Genomic DNA, 24257 nt, shown 5'->3' with positions numbered 1-24257 from the left:
TGAAACAAAAACAGAGACTTATGAGCCAAAGGGATTCAATAATGTTTATGACAAAGCATGGGTCAGTGGGCATGATGTCTGTAGCAATTCCTTACCAGCTCCAATATTTCTGGTGCTGGATGCCTAGGTTTCTTCTGAAGATACCCAGGGGCCTCTGCTCTAAGGCTTAGCTCACGGAAAATCACAGGCACTGCTGCCATCCCCATTGAGCTATAAAGCCAAACCTGCTCAATTTGTTCTGGGCTCCATTTTGGGGGCAACATGCTCTCTTGAGAGTAGTACTGCTTTCTTCAAGTATGGGGCAAATCCTAACTTTGGGCTGGCAGAAATTCACACCCACTTTGCTTAACCAGATGGGTGGCACCATTGTTCTGTGGAGGCTTTAGATTCAAGCAGCCTCATTAAGGGTGCCTGGGTGTAGAATGTATGATTATGAAACTTTAAAGCAGGCAAATCACTATATGATTTCTCCTGTGGCTGGGGGCATCTTTGGTTGGGTCAAATATCCATTCGTCAGGAAAAACCTAGATGATCCTCTTTGTAAGGCAATATGAGGTATATATGCACATGATCTTGGCCCTTGGTGCAGTTTCCAGTGAACATACAGATCCTCTTAAACTGGGCAGGGAAATCCATCAGCATTGTCCTCATTCTCTCTTTGGTTTGACCTTCCACTTTGAGCTTTTGACATGGTTAACAAGAGCTACTCTATCATTTCATGGCATAAAAGCTGGTGACAGCCTGGAGGAAAATAGTCATGAATCTTAGAGTTGCTGAATAGTGGAGGACCTCAGCGATCCACCCCTGTGCCTTTGGGCAATCTAACACCAGCCTCCTCTCTCATCCTTCCTCATTGTTCTTTGTGCTAACTAATGCTATACTGTTTAACACTTGTTTACTTCCGTGGAGAACATTTAATTGGCCTGGAATGCCCTGGTCCACTTTGTCCATGAGAAGAACTGCTCCTTTAGGATGTTATTCAAAACGTTAATTACTTGCTCCATCCTCTGGGTTCTCATTCCCCTCTCTTAGTACTAACTCACATATGGTCATCATTCATTTGCATGCTGTCTTCCCAAATGATCGGTGTGTATCTAAAGAACCAGAATTGTTCTTCCTGGTCTCCATAAGCTTGGGGATTGCGGTGTCCAAACCACAGTAAATTTTTGTTAAGTGATTGATGAACAAGAAGTGAATGAATGAAGCATCCTATATCCAGAGGGTCTCTCCCAGAGCCCTGCCACAGAACCAAATTGTTTCCTACTCCAACTTTCTCTTATTTTGGCTTCAGTGGAAATGTAGACATCATTTCTATATAACCAAGTGCATACCATCCTGAGCCTTCACCTTCCACAGAGAAACAATCCTTACTTTTTTAGTAAAGGCATGCAGGCCTTATTTTTCAACTGTTCAGCTATATCCAATATTCTTCCTGGAAATTTCTAGAGGAAACTGACCAATAACAGGGTTCATTCTTCCAGTTTAATCCTCAATATTGAGGAGGCCAGGATGCAGTCAGCATGACTTGATAGGGCCAGGAGTGTCCAGCTCTATAAAATTCTTCTGAGTAGTATATGATTTAGTGTCCAGTTTGGGTGAGAAGAAAAAATTCCCCCAAAGATCAAAGGGGATCTATGTGTTGGGAACCAGGATAAAGAGAGTCAATATCACCTAATAATTCTGCAGATTAGAATAGATTATGGATTGCCAGAGGCCCACCTCTGGATTACAGTTTTTATGTCATCTACTACTTATACCCAGAATTGTTCAGAGTCTATTTTGTCTCTCTCTGCTGAGGGTCAGGGAGAAGTCATTTTATAAGAGGTGGACACTGGCACATCACCTAGGTATTGTTTACGATTTCAGAGGAACATTAAAGATGTTATCTGTGGACTAGGACCAAGCCTGTAACAAATGGGAAACATTTTTTCAAAGCCAGAAACAATTTGTTAGCATAGATCTTTTGAGTAGAGAAATTAAAAATCACGACAGAAAAAAATCCTAAATTTATGTCTAAAAAAACAAAGATGTTCACTTCTCTAGTCTCTAAGTGTCTTTAGTTTGTAATGTTTGCAGATGCCTTCTGTGTACTGGGCACTGCACAATGCGATAAGGGCTTAGCCCTTTTAGACACCCAGATTTGTCAGAAGTACAGTAGAATTTGGTTTGTTTTCACAGCAACAATTACAGAGCGGGTGGGCTAGCTCTGGTCATTTATAGAAGGCTGCTATGACCCCATGGTGGGAGCCTCTGCAAGAATCCATGAGCTCCCGTATGCCTACGCACTTGGCTTCTGTGTGGCTCATTTCTGTGAAGTATAGGAAACAAGACTATGGGAGGGAACAATGGTGCCTCATTATTGCCCTGGGAGAATTTCAGAGGTAAGCTGGGACCTGTTGGTGGCACCAGCCCCGCAGGCTTCTGGTGAGGAGCTGAAAATCTGTCCTGAGGCCAACTGTGAGGGAGAATGGAGGGAGGCCTTATATAGAAGACTCATGTTTGTTTAGGTCTGTGCTGATTTCAAATCTCTTGTCTCATTTTTAGACTATGTGTCAGATCACATTGTCTGATGTTTAGTTCAAAAAATATAGTTATGACCAACACAGATAATTTGCAAAGGACACCATCTACCCTTCAGATGATTGTGTGATTCTCTCTGAGGGAGCTCTGAAATTTGGTACCTGAGAGGAGCAGCAAGCACATTGAGTCTCTAACACTTCAGAAGACATTTTCCGAACTGCTTTCCAAGAAACTATTAATAGGTGTTTATTAAAAATCAGGGCTGTGGTTTAATAAGTACTGGGAACATTGGATTAAACAAAATTAAACAGAAATCTTTACTCAGGGACTTTTCAGAGCCCTTAATTTGCTAACATAAACTGTGACTATCTAAGACAAGGCATGTGGTGTTTCCCAAACTTATTGCTCTAGATATCTCCTGGTACAATCATTCAAAAGAACACTCTTCAGAAAACATACATTGGAAATGGAAAGTCCCTATAACTTTTCATCCAAGCCAGGACAATTTTGAATTTTTTTGACAGTATTTAAAGGTATATCTTTACTTTTGTTTCCACAAAAAATTATTAAATATTAAATATATGCTTGAAAATTTTGTGTATTTTTAAAAATTTTATTAGAGTATAGTTGATTTACAATGTTGTATTAGTTTCAGGTGTACAACAAAGTGATTCAGTTATACATATATGTTATCATAGAATATTGAGTAGAGATCCCTGTGCTATACAGTAGGTCCTCGCTAGTTATCTATCTTATACATAGCAGTGTGTGTATGTTAATCCCAAGCTCCTGCTTTATCCCTCCCCACTCCCCCAGGTTTCCTCTTTAGTAACCATAAGTTTGTTTTGATATCTGTAAGTCTGTTTCTGTTTTATAAATAAGTTCATTTGTATCATTAAAAAAAATTAGATTCCACATATGAGTGATATCGTATGATGTTTGTCTTTCTCTGTCTGACTTACTTCACTTAGTATGATAATCTCTAGGTCCATCCATGTTGCTGCAAATGGCATTATTTTGTTCTTTTTTATGGCTGAGTAATATTCCATTGTATATAGGTACCACATCTTCTTTATCCATTCATCTGTCAGTGGACACTTAGGTTGCTTCCATGTCTTGGCGGTTGTAAGTAGTGCTGCAATGAACATTGGGGTGCATGTGTCTTTTCGAATCATGGTTTTCTCTGGATATAGCCCAGGAGTGGGATTGCTGGATCATATGGTAGCTCTATTTTCAGTTTTTTGGGGAACCTGCATACTCTTGAAAGTTTTGAGACAGAAAAGCCAGGGCACTATTATATCTGCATAGCAAATATAAACTAGAACTGTCCCAGGTAAACTGGGGACATCTGGTCACCCTACTTGGATGGCATAGGCTTAGCTTTTCACAGAACAGGCTGATTGGGATGGCTCTGGAGCACTGGGATTTTTAAGAAGGGGGTGGTATTGATAGAGACTGTTGCTGGAGATGCAGGAGGCATCAATAGCAAGTTCACAGTTGACTTAGAGATTTTCAGTGCGCGGTGGGGGAGGAGGACTTTGGAAGGCTGCTTGGCGGAACTGCAAACAGTAGCCACCAGTAATGTAGGTGGGAAATGCGTTGCCATCCTGGGGCCAGGCCTTTTTGCCATGCAGCCTACCCTACCCAAACCCTGTATTTCAGCAAAGCAACAGGCTCACCAGTGGTATCGGGTCTCCATGTGAGTGCCCGTGACCCCCTACTTGTAAAACGGCCAATTGCAAAAACAAACAAGCAGCTTCAAGGACCCTGGGAAAAGAGGATGCCATTTCACCCAGTATCTGCCAAATAAAACAGTCTGGGAAAAACAAAATAAATAACTTTCTTAGGCCTAATGAGAAACAGCAAGTGTTTCTAATTCAGGCTTCCTCTGGGCCTCTTCTCTCTGATGTGGCGTTGGAACCTGGTCTTGCAGAAGTTGCTGCTCTTTGCCCAGATGATTGGGCCTGGTTTACAGTTGGCTTAGTCGTCCTGGGTCTCAATGGCTGCATGTATTCCAGGTAGCTTGGTGCCCATTTCCTCCTCCCTACATCAGACAATTTTTCAAATCTTTCATCAACTGAGATCTTCTGTTTATTTTGCCTGACTCAAATCCTAGAGCCTCAATCAGAGAGAGACTAGCAAAAGACCATCCAAAACTCCTTCTCTCTCTGCATCAGAAGTAGGCAAGTTCATTATATATATATAATGAGCCTATATATATATATATATATACACACACACACATATATATATACATGTAAAAGCTTTTAAGCAGGGAGTAAGTAACATGATAAAAAATTTTAAAAAATGAATAACTCTCTAGCTGCAGCAGGAAGACTGGATCAAAAGGGACAATTCTGCAGGGAAGATTTTGCAGGAGTCCATCTCCAGCTGTGCTTCAGGCTGAGATATCCCAGATCCCCCAGCATTCAGAATGATTCTCCTATTTCTCTCAAAGTTATAGAGAAGGGACCACAGTAGGCAGCCTGTAACAAAGGCTTACATTTGCATGTAGATTACTAGTACTTTTAAAAGCACTTTCACAATTTTCCAACGTGATCGTCACAGCCATCTTGTGAATTTGGAAGTGTAGGGGCTTGTATTTCCATTGCAGAAATGGGGAAACTCTGAGGCTCAGAGTGGTTTAGCATTTCTGCTGATGGCCACTGTGATGGTTAATGATAGGGCCAGGGCTAGAACCCAGGTCTCCTAATTTCCTGTCCTAAGTGTGTTTTACCTCAGCAAGCTTCTCATTAGATAGCAGTTCTTTTGGGGTCCACGGCATGAGCTTAGAAGGGGATGGACATGGCAGGTATACCTCACTACTCCATGGTGAGAAAATGTGTGTTCTCCCTGAAGGGAAGGCACGAGCTTCTGTTTCCTTAAAAGAATGAGTTTAGCCATTATACTGGATTGAATAGAGCTTCCAAAATTCATGTCCTTCTTGGAACCTTAGAATGTGACCTCGTTTGGAAATAGAGCCCTTGCAAATGTAATTAGTAAGTTAAGATAAAGCCATCCTGGGGTAAGGTAAGTCCTAAACACGACTAGTGTCCTTATAAGAAGAAAAGACACAGACAGAGAGACACACTAGGAAGAAGGCCATTTGACGATGGAGACAGAGATTGGAGACATGCATTCACAAGTCAAGTAACGCAAAGGGTGGCTGACAACCACTGAAAGCTAAGAGAGAGTCATGGAACAGGCTCTCCCTTGGAGCCCTCCAGAAGGAAGCAAGCTTCATGTCACCTTGATTTCAGACCTCTGGCCTCCGGAAATGTGAGAAAATACATTTCTGTTGTTTTAAGCCACATTGTGATACTCTGTCATGGCAGCCCTAGAAAACTAACATAGCTATGCTCTGAAAAATCATTGTCTAATAAAAAGATAATGGGATTCACATATGTAATTTTTTCCTTTATTTTCTTTTCTTTATTTTTTTTTACAGTAGGTCCTTACTGATTATCTTTTTTTTTCTAATTTTTATTTATTTATTTATTTATTTATTTATTTATTTATTTTTGGCTGTGTTGGGTCTTCGTTTCTGTGCGAGGGCTTTCTCCAGTTGCGGCAAGCGGGGGCCACTCTTCATCGCAGTGCGTGGGCCTCTCACTATCGCGGCCTCTCTTGTTGCGGAGCACAGGCTCCAGACGTGCAGGCTCAGTAGTTGTGGCTCACAGGCCTAGTTGCTCCGCGGCATGTGAGATCTTCCCAGACCAGGGCTCAAACCCATGTCCCCTGCATTGGCAGGCAGATTCTCAACCACTGCGCCACCAGGGAAGCCCCTGATTACCTATTTTAAATATAGCAGTGTGTACATGTCAATCCCAAACTCCCAATCTATCCCTGCCACATATGTAGATTTAAATATTTTAGTAGCTTCATAAAAATTTTAAAACGATAAATTAATTTCAGTAATGTATTTTATTTACCCAAGTGTCAGTCATGCAAGATGAATAAGTTTCAGAAATCTGCTGTACAATATTGTGTCTATAGTTAACAATATGTACTGTTTACTTAACATTTTTCATTAAGAGGGTACATCTCATGTTAAGTGTTCTTACCACAAAGAAAACAAACAACAACAAAACAAGGAAGGGACATGAGGAAACTTTTGGTGGTGATAAATATGTTTATTACCTTGATTGTGGTGATGGCACATAGGGGTATGCATGCGTCCAAACTCATCAAATTGTGCACATTAAATATGTGCAATTTTTGTATATCCATTATACCTCAATACAGCTGTTAAAAAAAAAAGATCAGGCCCAAAAAAAAATGAAAACAAAATTATCATTTAAACATGTAATCAATATAAAATTATTTATGCTGTATTTTACAATCTTCTTTTTTCAAGTCTTTTTTTTCTGATTTAGATGATTGTTTTTTATTGGAGTATAGTTGCTTTACAATGTTGTGTTTGTTTCTACTGCACAGCAAAATGAATCAGCTATACATACACATATATCCCCTCCCTTTTGGATTACCCTCCCATTTGGGACACCACAGTGCATTAAGTAGAGTTCCCTGTGCTATACAGTATGTTCCTATCAGTTGTCTATTTTATACATAGTACCAATAGTGTATATATGTCAAACCCAATCTCCCAATCCCTCCTACCCCACCACTTTCCCCCTTGGTATCCCATACATTTGTTCTCTACATCTATGACTCTATTTCTGCTTTGCAGATAAGATCATCTATACCATTTTTCTAGATTCCACATATATGCATTAATATATGATATTTGTTTTTCTCTTTCTGACTTACTTCATTCTGTATGACACTCTCTAGGTCCATCCACATCTCTACAAATGACCCAATTTTGCTCCTTTTCATGGCTGAGTAATATTCCATTGTATATATGTACCACATCTTCTTTATCCATTCTTCTGTTGATGGATATTTAGGTTGCTTCCATGTCCTGGCTATTGTAAATAGTGCTGCTATGAACATTGGGGTGCATGTGTCTTTTTGAATTATGGTTTTCTCAGGGTATATGCCCAGTAGTGGGGTTGCTGGGTCCTATGGTAGTTCTATTTTTAGTTTTTTAAGGAACCTCCATACTGTTCTCCATAGTGGCTCTATCAATTTACATTCCCACCAACAGTGCAACAGGGTTCCCTTTTCTCCACACCTTCTCCAGAATTTGTTGTTTGTAGATTTTCTGATGATGCCCATTCTAACTGGTGTGAGGTGATACCTCATTGTAGTTTTGATTTACATTTCTCTAATAATTAGTGATGTTGAGCATCTTTTCATGTGTTTGTTGGCCATCTATAAGTCTTTTTTGGAGAAATGTCTATTTAGGTCTTCTGCCCATTTTTGGATTGGGTTGCTTGTTTTTTTGATATTGAGCTTCATGAGCTGTTTGTATATTTTGGAGATTAATCCTTTTTCAGTTGCTTCATTTGTGAATATTTTCTCCCATTCTGACACTGTCTTTTCATCTTGTTTATGGTTTCCTTTGCTGTGCAAAAGCTTTTAAGTTTCATTAGGTCCCATTTGTTTATTTTTGTTTTTATTTTCATTACTCTAGGAGGTAGGTCAAAAAGGATCTTGCGTCAGAGTGTTCTGCCTAGGTTTTCCTCTAAGAGTTTTATAGTGTCTGACCTTACATTTAGGTCTTTAATCCATTTTGAGTTTATTTTTGTGTATGGTGTTAGGGAGTGTTCTAATTTCGTTCTTCTACATGTAGTTGTCCAATTTTCCCAGTGCCACTTATTGAAGAGGCTGTCATTTATGATGTATATTTTACATGTACAGCACATCCCAACTTCAGACTAGCCATTTCAAGTCTTTACCTGTCACACATGACTATTGGCTTCCATTTTGGATAGTGCAGGGCTGAACTTTCCTCTCCCTGTGTCAAGCCTGTGTGCATTGCCTTACTTCAACGAAGGCAGGAGAGGGAGCAAGAAAGGAAGACCTTTGCGCTTTGCACTGTGCCTCATGATGCTCTCTCAATTCCTGTTGATTTGTCCCGAACACACAGCCCCTCAAATACCCACTGCTTCTCTACCAGGAGCATCACTTCCAGCCCTGACCCTGGTGCCAGCAGTATGTGGGACAGAATAGAATTCCTTTCCAGACATTCTGCTTCCACACTATCATTTCAGGACATGTCCTAGGACCTTCTCCTTGGCCTGGCTGAATCTTGCTTCAGCTTTCTGCCTTCTCCCAGGGACAAAGGATTCTTGGTCTTCTGACTCCTTCTTTGAGCCCTCAATATCCCTTGTCCTAAAGCATCTAATTAAGCACATGTTCTTCCTTCCTTCCCTTACACCTCTGCTCTGAGTGAGGCAGCAGGCGCAGGGCAGAATCTGACACTGACAGATTCTCATGCTGATTCCAAAGAGGTGCCCAAACCAAATGTTACAAAGACAAACCATATGGGAGCTCCAGCCCTCTGCATCATTAATAGGAATTTTTTAATGATTGTGATTGATGGTCCAGCTCTTACAAGTCCAAGATCAATGAAAATGCATCTTGATCTTTTGAACTCCCTCCTTTTTTCTTGGATCCTTTTCCTGTACAATGAGTCCCATTTCTGTGATGCCTGAAGGCATCTGGGGCCGTTCCAATGGACTTGCCATCCACACCCTTGCCAGCCTGCCTGTCAGTGGAACGGCAGAGGGTGAGGTGAGGGTCTTGGAAACCAGAATTCTCATCATGAGGTTAAATGCCAAACCAGGCCTTTCAGAGTAGAAATTCCACATCCTGACTAGAAAAGGACTCTGGGCCAAATTAGGAACCTTGCTCACCTTGTTACAGACCAGGGGGTAATAATATCAAGATAAACATTTATGTTATTGATTTTTTTTACTGCACACTCATTTACCTGTGCATGAAAGGAACTCCTCCCCCAGCCCCCTGCATTGTACTAAGGTATTGAAGAGGGGCTTTGGAGAGAATTGTCTTACTTTAGAGTCTTGGCCTTCTTTTCAAATCTGAAGATTCCTTTCCTAAGAATACATATGCAAATGCAATTTTGCACCCAACTTCAGGGCATTCACAAACCTCCTGTAACCCATCCATGGACTTCACATTAAGGACAATTGGTACAGAGTAACTGTTACTTGGTTGAAGTGAAGCAATCAGATTGAGGTGGGATACTGTAAAAAGGCAGGAAACCACATCTTTTTTTCTTGTTTTATGTGGTTTTCAGAAAGCCACAACCATGCTTTACAAAAATAGGTTCCTTGGCGAAATGAGTTTGGGAAACATTACCGTATTCTCTCTCCACTTCCACTTTGGAAATTTATGATGGAAAAATCACATATTACATGCTCTAAGAAATCTTGGAGAAAATCCAAACTAATTTGACCAAAGAACCTTATTTTTGTGTAACACCTCAAACATCTCACAGAATATACTCTAGGAAATACTGGCCCACGTTAAATCTGGACCAATGTGTAGGCCATTCCACATCTTGGTTTCTTCCATTGGAATTACTGGGTCCTACTTTTCTTTCCACTTCCAACTATGGCGTGTGCTCCTGTCCCTTCTGTGTCCTGAGTAGCATGACCTTCAATGCATATGGCTAAGTGCAAGGAGGTAGGGCCATGAATGAATATAGTAGAGCTGCCTTTTTGCACACACCCAGGAGGCATCATGCAATTGTATTTTGCTATAGAGGGTGCCATTCTCATAGAATACAGTGTTACCAATGTCCCCTGGAATTGTGCACTGGGGTAGTACTGAAGCACAGACTTAATTCTCAGAGGTGTTCACTGGCCTTTGCTCTTTATCTGGTTTGTGGACAACTAGGATTTCCCTTTGATGCCAGGTGTTTGGAGCCACCCAACAGGAATCACAGTTGTCAGGCCATGTGGGAGACCTGGATGAAAGAGGGTCAAAGAAAAGGTCCCAAGAAGTTGGCACTGGAGGTGTGCCTTGAGAGCCATGAGAGGTGAAGGGCCTCCTTGGCAGAGAGGATGGTGTGAGCAAGGGCATGGAGGCTTGAATCTCATGGAGCCAGTGGTTCATGGAGCACATACTGGGAAACAGATCTATGCAACTAAGGGGCTTCTGACTGTATCTTTCACAGTTTATATTTTGGAGAAAGTGGCAGCAGAATACAAACTTAACTTCATGTAAGGCTCCATAGTTGTGGTGTGGTAGAAAGTAAAGGACTTGACAGAGCTAGGTGTTTGGCAGACTATCCCAAATCCTCCTTCAATGGCCAAACATATTTTCCCTTCCTTTTTTAAAACTTTTTTTGTTTTTTCTTTTTGCTAATTGTTAAACCCTGGGCATTCTGTGGGAAACTTAATCCTTCTGTTTCTGATTCTTTCACACTTAACTTATCGAAATATTATTTTGTAAAAACTTTTTGGAGAGCCAAGCATCTTTCAGAACCATTTCCATAAGCCCTTAAAGCCTAGTTACTTTGAAGCCGGAAGTTGCTATTTTGCCAAGAAGACATGGGTCTTGGGACTGAGAGCCCCACTGCAGGACATTCTGCCAACCTCATGGGGTTCCCCACCTGGCCAAAAACGTCTCTCCATTCTGGGCACGAGGCTGCAGGATTTCCCGCACTTCCGTGACTTTATAGGCAGAGCGGATCCAATATTTTCTGTGCTTGCCATGGAGGTCATTGTACCTATGAGATTGATCAGTTTCTTGGCACCTTCAACTTGCTTAAAGCACCAGAGGAAGTGAGCTCAGCATGCAATTTTCAAATGCTTTCTCCAAATCCGATTTCTGCAAACAAGGTAACTCATAGGAACACGTGGATACCCATTTAGAGGGCAGCTGCCTCTCCAACTTCCCTTTGGCCATGATGTCAGGAAGCATTTCTTACTTATCTCTGAATCTCCAGTATTTATCACAGGGCTTGGCATAAGATAAGTGTTCAGGAAATGTGTGCTCATGAACTGATTGCTGGCTAAGGGGTCAGTGTGTGAAAACAAAAATCACAGTTCTCTTCAACCAAACTAAAGTAAATTAAACTTTTTTAAAAAAAATTCTCAAGGGATCCTTGCGTATATGAATACTAAAGCATGTAACAGTTCTGGGGGCAAATTTTACCTTTACAATATAAAGAAAATAATTAATGCTTCAGTGAAAAGAATATCATGCTTACCAGAATCCCAAGTGGTTTAATTTCCATGAGAGAAGATGGATGGACTCAGAAAATATAACTTTTTTTCCTATGGAAAGTGAAAAACCTGGTAGACTGTGTTGGTTCATGGTCACCAGTCTTTTGTCATAATGGTTTTGATTAGCCTACTCTGAATTTCCAGGGGAATTTGAGAGTTTAAAATATAAATGCTTCTGATCCTAGAACATGAAAACACCAAAAAGTGAAATCAGATTGAAGTTATGGACAGAGACAGCAGATAGAGGTGTTGACAACATAAGATTGAGTTTGATGATAATGGCCAACCCTTAGTAAGCACTTACCATCTATCAGACAGCATTCTAAATGTCTAATTTGCAATTTGACTTAATGCTCACAACAACGTATGAGGAAGGAACTATGATTCTCTCTATTTTCCAATGAGGAAACCGAGGCACAGAGATGTTGTCACTTGCCTGAGGCCACACAGCAGAGGTAGGACTTGATCCGAAGTAGTAAAACTCCAGAATCCGTGTTTATAACCCCTGCCTAGTAACCTGCACTGCTCCTCAGCTATGCATTATTGAGCCTTAGTACTCAGGACTATGATGGGAATGATAATAATTGCTTTGTCTGTGTTACGGGATAATTCCGGGGACTACTTCAGGTAATAAATATAGACACATTTGTAATAAAGCCTGAGACTCCAGTGCCTGCCTCAGAGTAATGGCTCAATAAATATTTTTTAAGTAACAGAATGAGAAAGAATAATTTTATAATAAAGTAAAAGTTACTTTTCTCCCCAAATCTACTGTGCTATCTACTCACACAGGGTCTTTTAACAGATTTTAACACACAATAAATGTCTTTTTTCAAAGCTCTTCCCTGTGCCTCTGGAACTCAGTGTATAAATGGGGAATCCCCTTCTTCCTAATGTCCCTTTTACCCTCTTGTTTAACTGGCTCTTCCCTAAGGACACTGCTCCCTCTGCGGTCCACTCTCAGGGTGGCTGGTTTCTCTCCCACATCCCTGATGCCTGGAACAGGATAGGGGTCCTCCTTGCTTCTTAATGCTGGTCCCAAACCACTGTCCCACTTTCTTCCATAAAAACATCCAGATTTGAAACTCAACCTCAGATGATGTCATCTGCCACTTTCCTTTAGGCAACCAATTGCTCACCCCAGCATCACTTCCTCTCATTCCTGGTTCACAGTCACTTTCTCCATCACTATGCCCATTATATTCTTGGTGATTTCAATATCTATATAGCTGAATCTTCCAGTACACTGGCCTTTCAGCTCCTTAATCTCCTCTCCTCCAAACATCTCATATTCCACCTTACCTCAGCCATTAACTCTCATGGTCATACCCACATGATCCTGTCCTTACTAAGAATCTTATTCCCTCTAGAATCTTAATTTCAAGCATCTCAATATCTGACCACTACTTCTTATCTTGTTTATTTTGTATTATTTTATTTGTATCTACCTATATCTTCCTTCTCTATTCCATTTCCTTGCCTCACCTCTAGGAGTAACTGCTATCCCTAATTTTGTGCTTTTAATTCCCTTGATTTTTTGCAATACAGTTGATATATAATATTATATTAGTTTCAGGTGTACAGCATAGTGATCAGCATTTAACTGCATTACTAGGTGATTACCACGATAAGTCTAATAACCACCTCTCTGCATACAAAGTCATTACAGTATTATTGGCCATATTTCTTATGCTGTATATCACATCCCCATGATTATTTTATTATTGGAAGTTTGTACCTCTTAACCCCCTTCACCTACTTCACTCAACCCTCAACTCTTCTCCCCTCCTGCAACCACCCATTTGTTCTCTGTATCTATGAGTCTGTTTTCATTTCCCTTTGTTTTATTAGATTTCACATATAAGTGAGATCATGTGGTATTTGCCTTTCCCTGTGTGACTTATTTCACTTAGTGTAATACCTTCTAGAGCCATCCATGTTGTTGTGAATAGCAAGACTTCATTCTTTTTTTATGGCTGAGTAATATTCCATTGTATATAAATAACACATCTTGTTTATTCATTCTTCTATCAGTCAACACTTAGGCTGCTTCCATACCTTGACTATTGTAAATAATGCTGCAGTGAACACAGAGGTGAATATACACTTTTTAAATTCATGTTTTTGTTGTCCTTGGATAAATACCCAGAAGTGGAATTGTTGGTTCGTATGGTAGTTCTATTTTTAATTTTTGAGGAACTTCAGTACTGTTTTCCATAGTGGTTGCAATAATTTATAATCCTACCAACAGTGCATGAGAGTTACCTTTTCTCCACATCCTCGCTAAAACTTTTTATTTGTTGTCTTTTTGATGATAGCCATTCTGACAGGTATGAGGTGATATCTCACTTTGGTTTTGATTTGCATTTCCCTGATGATGTCCTATGGGGCTGAGCAGCACACTCCCCTCTGGCCACCAGAGCTATATGCTTCGAGGTTGTCCCCTATGTGGGCTGCATGCACTCTTCTGTTGTGGCAAGGTGAATTACTGTGGGTGTGCTTGTAGGTGGAACTAGCCTCCCCACCTTGCCTCATGTGTTGCTGCAGGAATGTTGTTGAGCAGAGCAGGCCCCTGGTATAACTGCTGTGGACATGTTTGTGGGCAAGACAGGGCAGGGTCCTGGTGCAAGCAGGCTAGTGGTGCCTGCCAGTGCAAATATCAGCACAGTAGAATGAGATCACAAAAATGGCTGCCACCAGTGTCTCAGTTCCCAGGAGGAGTCTCAGTTGCTTCCTGCCTCTCTGAGAGGCTCTCCAAGATCAGTAATTGGGTGTGGCCTAGGTACCTCTCAAACTACTGCCTCTACATTGGAACTCAGAGCATGGGAGATTTTTCCCATGCCCTTTGAGAGCAGAGTCTTGATTTTCAAAGCCAGATATTTGGGGAGCTCAGCTTCTGGTGCAGGACCCCTTGGCCGGGGAGCACAATGTGGGGCTTAGACCCCTCCCTCCTCAGGGACTGACTCTGTGGTTGTGATATCCCTCCCACTTGTGGGTCGCTGACCTGGGGTTGTGGGTCCTGACTACACCCTGGCTCTGCCACTCCTACCCATTTCATTATGGCTCCTTTATATCTTTATTTGTGGTAAATCTTTTCTGCTTGTCTTCATGTCATTTTCAGAGATAGTTGCTCTATAAGTAGTTGTAATTTTGGTGTGCCCGTGGGAGGAGGTGAGCTCAGGGTCTTCCTACTCTGCCATCTTGATCCCCTCTCCACATACAATAACTCTTGAAGTCATGTCTTACACTTGACATAAAAGTAGCATAGACCTAAACACCGCCCAAGGATCATCTGCATTTCAGTTGCATTTCTGGGTCCTTCTCTTTTGAAATCATCTCATTTAGTAGTGAGTGTCAGGTAAGGTGGCCATTTATGGACTTCTGACTAGAGAGAGGTAAGATTTGCACCCTAAATACTAGCAAACTTCATCTTTCACAAATTAAAAAATATATATATTTATATACATGACATAGAGATAACCTATCTTGCCCTACTGGTGAAAATTTTTATAAATCAGAATTCAGGAGGTCGGTATCTCAGTGAAGAGCTCTGTGAGCTCCACAAGACCAGGAAATGTGTCTGTCTTGCTCAGGGTTTGATTGTTAGAGCCTAAAATAGAGGCTGGCTCATAATAAATGCTCAGATAGCTATTGAATGGACTAATTTTATAGAGGTGATTCCTCTGTCTTTCCTCTTCCAGGTAGAAATGGGAGCCCAGGAAGAGGTCAAAGTTGGGGCCATAGAAGCAGTTAGTGGGACCCTGCCTGAGTGGTGTGTGCGGTGAGAGCTGTCCCAGAAGGCAGCCATCCAGGAGGCATTCATCCCATGCTCCTGCCTCTGGTGGCCTTCCTACTCAGCCACAGGGCACTGTTTTTCTTTTTATGACGCTCCAGACGTTTTTGTGCACGTAGAGGTCTTGTTCAACAAACAACAGCTGAGTGCTAAGTGACAGGGTGAAATGAGCCTGAATAAAAATCAAGCTATGTGTATCTGTGCCCATGCACATACTCGACACGTATGCATCCATATATACAACACGCACAAATACGTGGGCTCAGACTGAACTAAATCAGCAACCTGTGGCTGAGTTACTGAACTCAAACAGAAACCATCTATGAATCTCTTTTTGAATCTTGAACTGAATTGAAGCCTCTCCAACAATAATAATGATAATAAAAACTGCAACAGGTTGACCTTCAAGATGGTGGAGAAGTAAGATATGGAGATCACCTTCCTCCCAACAAATACATCAAAAATACATCTACATGTGAAACAACTCCTACAAAATACCTACTGAACACTAGCAGAAAACCTCAGACTTCCCAAAAGGCAAGAAAATCCCCATGTACCTGGGTAAGGCAGAAGAAAAAAGGAAAAACAGAGACAAAAGAATAGGGATGGGACCTGCACCTCTGGGAGGGAGCTGTGAAGGAGGAAAAGTTTCCAAACGCTAGGAAGCCCCTTCACTGGTGTGGACAGGGGGTGAGCGGGGCAGGGGGGAAGCTTCAGAGCCACAGAGGAGAGTGCAGCAGCAGGGTGCAGAGGGCAAAGCGGAGAGATTCCCTCACAGAGGATTGGTGCTGACCAGCACTCACCAACCTGAGATGCTTGTCTGCTCACCTGCTGTGGTGGGTGGGGGCTGGGAGCTGAGGTTTGGGCTTCAGAGGTCAGATACCAGAGAGGAGACTGGGGTTGGTTGCATGAGGGAGTCGGGGAAAAATTCTGGACCTGCCAAAGAAGCAAGAGACCGTTTCTTTGGGGTGCATGAGGAGAGGGGATTCCTTTCCCGTGAGCCCACAGAAGGCAGAGCACCACCTAAGCGAGCTCCAGAAACGGGCTTGAGCCACAGCTATCAGATTGGACCCCAGAGATGGACATGAAACGGTAACACTGTGGCTGCAGTCACCAAGAATCCTGTGTGCAAGCACAGGTCACTATTCCCCCCTCCCCCTGGGAGCCTGTGCAGCATGCCACTGTCAGGGTCCCAAGATCTAGGGACAACTTCCCCCGGAGAACACACAGCCCAACTCAGGCCATTGCAATGTCATGCTACCCTCTGCTGCTGCAGGCTAGCCCCACATTCCAATTATGACTACTGCACCCCTCCCTCTCCCTGGCGTGAGTAAGCAAGAGCACCCTAATCAGCCACTGCTTTAACCCCCTCCCGTCTGGGTGGGGAACAGATGCCTGTGGGTGACCTACACACAGAGGCAGGGCCAAAACCAAAGCTGAAACCCAGGAGGTGTGTGAGCAAAGAAGAGAAAGGGAAATTTCTCCATGCGGCCTCAGGAGCAGCGGATTAAATCCCCACAATCAACTTGATGAACACTGAATTTCTGGAATACCTGAGTAGACAACAAAAGTTCCCAAAATTGAGGTGGTGGACGTTGGGAGCAACTGTAGATTTGGGGTTTGCTTTCTGAGACTGATTTTTTTCTGATTTTTATGTTTATCTTTTTAGTTTTTAGTGCTTCTTATCATTGCTGGATTTGTTTATTGGTTTGGTTGCCCTCTTCTTTTTTAATTTTTCTTTTTAAATTATTTATTTATTTATTTAATTTTTTAAAAAACTTGTTTTCCTTTTTAAATTTCCTTTTCTTCTGAGCCATGTGGCTGGCAGGGTCTTGGTGCTTCAGCCAGGTGTCAGGCCTGAGCCTCTGAGGTGGAGAGCCAAGTCCAGGACACTGGACCACCAGAGACCTCCTGGCCCCATGTAATATCAATTGGCAAGAGCTCTCCAAGAGATCTCCATCTCAACACTAAGACCCAGCTCCACCCAATGGCCAGCAAGCACCAGTGCTGGATGCCCCATGCCAAACAACTAGCAAGACAGGAACACAACCCCACCCATTAGCAGACAGGCTGCCTAAAGTCAAACTAAGTTCACAGACACCCCAAAACACACAACCGGATGCAGCACTGCCCACCAGAAAGATAAGATCCAGCCCCACCCACCAGAACACAGATACCAGTCCCCTCCACCAGGAAGCCTACACAAGCCACTGAACCAACCTCACCCACGGGGGGAAGACACCAAAAACAACCAGAACTACAAACCTGAGCCTGCGAAAAGGAGACCCCAAACACAGTAAGTTAAACAAAATGAGAAGACAGAAAATATGCAGCAGATGAAGGAGCAAGGTAAAACCCACCAGACCAAATAAATGAAGAGGAAATAGGCAGTCTATGTGAAAAATAATTCAGAATAATCATAGTAAAGATTATCCAAAATTTGGAAATAGAATGGAGAAAATACAAAAAACGTTTAACAAGGACCTAGAAGAACTAAAGAGAAAACAAACAATGATGAACAACACAATAAATGAAATTAAAAATTCTCTAGAAGGAATCAATAGCAGAATAACTGAGGCAGAAGAATGGATAAGTGACCTGAAAGATAAAATAGTGGAAATAACTATGACTGAGCAGCATAAAGAAAAAAGAATGAAAAGAATTGAGGACAGTTCCGAGACCTCTGGGGCAACATTAAATGCACTAATATTCGAATAATAGGGGCCCCAGAAGAAGAAGAGAAAAAGACAGTGTCTGAGAAAATCTTTGAAGAGGTTATTCTTGAAAACTTCCCTAACATGGGAAAGGAAATAGTCAATCAAGTCCAGGAAGTTCAGAGAGTCCCATATAGGATAAATCCAAGGAGAAACACACCAAGACACATATTAATCAAACTATCAAAAATTAAATACAAAGAAAAAATATTAAAAGCAGCAAGGGAAAAGCAACAAATAACAAACAAGGGAATCCCCATAAGGTTAACAGGTGATCTTTCAGCAGAAACTCTGCAAGCCAGAAGGGAGTGGCAGGACATATTTAAAGTGATGAAAGGGAGGAACCTACCACCAAGATTACTCTACCCAGCAAGGATCTCATTCAGATTCAACAGAGAAATTAAAACTTTGCAGACAAGCAAAAGTTAAGAGAATTCAGCACCACCAAACCAGCTTTACAACAAATGCTAAAGGAATTTCTCTAGGTAGGACACACAAGAGAAAGAAAAGACCTACAATAACAAACCCAAAACAATTAAGAAAATGGTAATAGGAACATACATATCGATAATTACCTTAAATGTAAATACACCAACCAAAACACAGACTGGCTGAATGGATACAAAACAAGACCCATATATATGCTGTCTACAAGAGACCACTTCAGACCTAGGGACACATACAACCTGCAAATGTGGAGATGGAAAAAGATATTCCATGCAAATGGAAAACAAAAGACAGCAGGAGTAGCAATTCTCATATCAGACAAAAAGACTTTAACATAAAGACTATTACAAGAGACAAAGAAGGCTACTACATAATGATCAAGGGATCAATCTAAGAAGAAGGTATAACAATTGTAAATATTTATGCGCCCGATATAGGAGCACCTCAATACATAAGGCAAATGCTAACAGCCATAAAAGGGGAAATCAACAGTAACACAATCATAGTAGGAGACTTTAACACCCCACTTTCACCAATGGACAGATCATCCAAAATGAAAATAAATAAGGAAACACAAGCTTTAAATGACACATTGGAACAGATGGGCTTAATTGATATTTGTAGGACATTCCATTGAAAAACAACAGAATACACTTTCTTCTCAAGTGCTCATGGAACATTCTCCAGGATACATCATATCTTGGGTCACAAATCAAGCCTCGGTAAATTTAAGGAAATTGAAGTCATATCAAGTATCTTCTCTGACCACAGTGCTATGAGACTAGATATCAATTACAGGAGAAAGAAAACATAAAAAAAATTTAAAAACTGTTTAAAAAAAACCTGTAAAAACTGTGAAAAAATACAAACACTTGGAAGCTAAACAATACGCTACTAAATAACCAAGAGATCACTGAGGAAATCAAAGACAAAATCAAAAAATACCTAGAAACAAATGGCAATGAAAACACGATGACCCAAAACCTATGGGATGCAGCAAAAGCAGTTCCAAGAGGGAAGTTTATAGCAATACAATACTACCTCAAGAAACAAGAAACATTTCAAATAAACAACCTAAACATACACCTAAAGCAATTAGAGAAAGAAGAACAAACAAACAGATAAAAAACAAAGTTAGCAGAAGGAAAGAAATCATAAGATCAGATCAGAAATAAATGAAAAAGAAATGAAGGAAACAATAGCAATGATCAGTAAAACTAAAAGCTGGTTCTTTGAGAACATAAACAAAATTGATAAACCATTAGCCAGACTCATCAAGAAAAAAAGGGAGAAGACTCAAATCAGTAGAATTAGAAGTGAAAAAAGAGAAGTAACAACTGACACTGCAGAAATACAAAGGATCTTGAGAGATTACTACAAGCAACTATATGCCAATAAAATTGATCACCTGGAAGAAATGGACAAATTCTTACAAAAGCACAACCTTCGGAGACTGAACCAGGAAGAAATAGAAAATATAAACAGACCAATCACAAGCAGTGAAATTGAAACTGTGATTAAAAATCTTCCAACAAACAAAAGCCCAGGACCAGATGGTTTCACAGGCGGATTCTATCAAACATTTAGAGAAGAGCTAACACCTATCTTTCTCAAACTCTTCCAAAGTATAGCAGAGGGAGGAACACTCCCAAACTCATTCTACGAGGCCACCATCACCCTGATACCAAAACCAGACAAAGACGTCACAAAGAAAGAAAAGTACAGGCCAATATCACTGATGAACATAGATGCAAAAATCCTCAACAAAATACTAGCAAACAGAATCCAAAAGCACATTAAAAGGATCATACACCATGAAGTGGGGTTTATCCCAAGAATGCAAGGATTTTCAATATACACAAATCAATCAATGTGATACACCATATTAACAGAATGAAAGATAAAAGCCATATGATAATCTCAATGGATGCAGAAAAAGCTTTCAAAAAATTCAACACTGATTTATGATAAAAACTCTCCAGAAAGTAGGCATAGAGGGAACCTACCTCACCATAATAAAGGCCATATATGACAAATCCACAGCCAACATCATTCTCAATGGTGAAAAACTGAAATCATTTCTTCTAAGATCAGGAGCAAGACAAGGATGCCACTCTCACCACCATTAGTCAACATAGTTTTGGAAATTTTAGCCACGGCAATCAGAGAAGAAAAAAATATAAAAGGAATCCAAATCGGAAAAGAAGAAATAAAATTGTCACTGTTTGCAGATGACATGATACTATGCATAGAGAATCCTAAAGATGCTACCAGAAGCTACTAGAGCTAATCAATGAATTTGGTAAAGTAGCAGAATACAAATTTAATGCACAGAAATCTCTTGCATTCCTATACAATAACAATGAAAAATCTGAAGGACAAATTAAGGAAACACTCCCATTTACCATTGCAACAAAAAGAATAAAATACTTAGGAATAAACTTACCTGAGGAGATAAAAGCCCTGTATGCAGAAAACTGTAAGACACTGATGAAAGAAATTAAAGACAATACAAACAGATGGAGAGATACACCATGTTCTTAGATTGGAAGAATCAACATTGTCATAATGACCATACTACCCAAAGCAATCTACAGATTCAATGCAATCCCTATCAAACTACCAATGGCATTTTTCACAGAACTAGAACAAAAAAATTTCACAATTTGTATGGAAACACAAAAGGCCCCAATGAGCCAAAGCAATCTTGAGAAAGAAAAATGGGGCTGGAGGACTCAGGCTCCCTGACTTCAGACTATACTACAAAGCTACAGTAATCAAGACAGTATGGTACTGGCACAAAAACATAAATATAGATCAATGGAACAGGATAGAAAGTCCAGAGATAAACCCACACCCATATGGTCACCTTATCTTTGATAAAGGAGGCAAGAATATACAATGGAGAAAAGACAGCCTCTTCAATAAGTGGTGCTGGGAAAACTGGACAACTACTTGTAAAAGAATGAGATTAGAACACTCCCTAACACCATACACAATAATAAACTCAAAATGGATTAAAGACCTAAATGTAAGGCCAGACACTCTAAAACTCTTAGGGGAAAACCTAGGCAGAACACTCTATGACACAAGATCCTTTTTGACCTACCTCCTAGAGAAAAGGAAATAAAAACAAAAATAAACAAATGGAGCCTAATGAAACTTAAAAGCTTTTGCACAGCAAAGGAAACCATAAACAAGACAAAAAACAACCCTCAGAATAGGAGAAAATATTTGCAAACGAAGCAACTGACAAAGGATTGATCTCCAAAATATACAAGCAAGTCATACAGCTCAATATCAAAAAAACAAACAACCTAATCCAAAAATGGGTGGAAGACCTAAATAGACAGTTCTCCAAAGAAGATATACAGATTGCCAACAAACACATGAAAGGATGCTCAACATCACTAATCATTAGAGAAATGCAAATCAAAACTACAATGAGGTATCACCTCACACCAGTCAGAATGGCCATCATCAGAAAATCTACAAACAATAAATGCTGGAGAGGGTGTGGAGAAAAGGAAACTCTGTTGCACTGTTGGTGGGAATGTAAATTGATACAGCCGCTATGGAGAACAGTATGGATGTTCCTTAAAAACTAAAAATAGAACTACTGTATGACCCAGCAATCCCACTACTGGGCATATACCCCGAGTAACGTTAATTCAAAAAGAGACATGTACCACAGTGTTCATTGCAGCACTATTTACAGTAGCCAGCACATGGAAGCACAATATTGTAAAGCAATTATACTACAATAAAGATGTTAAAAAAAAAAAGACCACATATTATATGATTCCATTTCCAGGGAATGGAAATCTGTAGAGAAAATAGATTTGTGGTTGCTAAGGGCTGAGTGATGGGTAGTTGGGGGGGATGAGTAGATGATAGCTAAGGGTATAGAAGGTTTTTTTTGAGGTGATGAAATTTTTTTTTAAATTGACTGGATGGCTATATAGATCTGTGAATACACTAGAAACCATTGAATTGTATACTTTAATTGGGTAGATTGTATGGTATGTGAATTATGTCTCAATAAGACTATTTTTTAAAAGTCTATTAAAAAATACATTTTCATAAAAAAACCCCACAACACACACATATGCACACTGAAGAAATATAAACACTTTTAATGGTACAGTTTGAACTAGAATTTCGTAATTTCATAAAAAGTGTTGAGCCCCTAGATCAAAATATTATCCAAACAGAATATTAAACAAATTCAAATTTCATTTATTTACATTCATTTAAATACAGCTACACTATATTTTATGCGAAAGGTATGTTCAGTGAAAGGTGGTTACATTTAGTTTTTGTGAATCAAGCATGTTTTTAACAGTAGCAAAGGATGGGCTAAATAAAATAATCCCATTCTGAATAGTTTTATAGAGAAAGATTCCATTTGTGTCAGGGATAATTGGATACTGGTTTATCTTTTAAATCAATTTAGATTTGCATTTCTTTGCTTTTCTAAAAGTAGCCCCCATCGTATACATGTAGATATATTTCAACACCCTGGATCAGGCTGAGTCTGAGTTTCCAGTGCTCCTTGCAGCCTCCCTTGTCCTTGAACTCCAGCTTGACGTACTTTACTAAGCCAGGTCCAAAGAGATTCCACTGCTATGGCCTCCTGTCCGGGTTTCTGGTCAAGGCGTTGGGGAGTACACAACTAACTGCGTCTTGGGAAATGATGTCATTGTTTCCAAGATGTGAGCCAAAGAATGTCTAATCACCATAGTGGTTGTATTGCCTCCAGCCCTGATCCAGAGGGAGCTGCTGCAACTCAGGATTTTATGAAGGAGTTAGGTAACGGTGGCATTCAGACTCATGTCCGGATACCCTCGAGAGTGCATGTAGCACCATATCATACACAAAGTTGACTTGTGGCCTCAGGTCAGCCTTCAGTGATTCATAAACAAGTAAGTAGATGAACTGATTTCCCCACTGTGAAATGTCTGGTTTGTATGTTTGTTTGAATTTATTTTATTAAAGTATAGTTGATTTACAATGTGTTAATTTCTACTGTACAGCAAAGTGATTCAGTTATACATATATACACATTCTTTTCCATTCTCATTTACCACAGGATATTGAATATAGCTCCCTGTGCTCTACAATAGGACCTTGTTATTTATCCAACCTATGTATAACAGTTTGCATCTGCTAATCCCTAACTCCCAATCCATTCCTCCCAAACCCTCCTCGCCCTTGGCAACTACAAATCTGTTCTCTATGTATGTGAGTCTGTTTCTGTTTTGTAGATAAGTTCATTTGTGTCTTACTTTAGATTCCATATATGTGATACCTTATGGTATTTGTCTTTCTCTTTCTGACTTACTTCACTTAGTATGATAATCTCTAGGTCCATCCATGTTGCTGCAAATGGCATAATTTCATTCTTCTTTATGTCTGAGTAATATTCCATTGTATATATGTACCACATCTTCTTTATCCATTCATCTATCGATGGGCATTTAGGTGGCTTCCATGTCTTGGCTATTGTAAATAGTGCTGTTATGAACATTGGGGTGCATGTATCTTTTCGAATCATAGTTTTCTCTGAAAAATGCCCAGGAGTGGGTTTGCAGGATCATATGGCAACTCTATTTTTAGTTATTTTGAGGAGCCCCCATACCGTCTCCCATAGTGGCTGTGAAATGTCTGTTCATATAT

Source organism: Eschrichtius robustus, chromosome 3 (genome assembly GCF_028021215.1).
Source record: "Eschrichtius robustus isolate mEscRob2 chromosome 3, mEscRob2.pri, whole genome shotgun sequence".
NCBI classification, from domain to species: Eukaryota; Metazoa; Chordata; class Mammalia; order Artiodactyla; family Eschrichtiidae; genus Eschrichtius; species Eschrichtius robustus.
The sequence above is the reverse complement of the archived record's forward strand: the minus strand, read 5'-3'. Positions refer to the sequence as shown.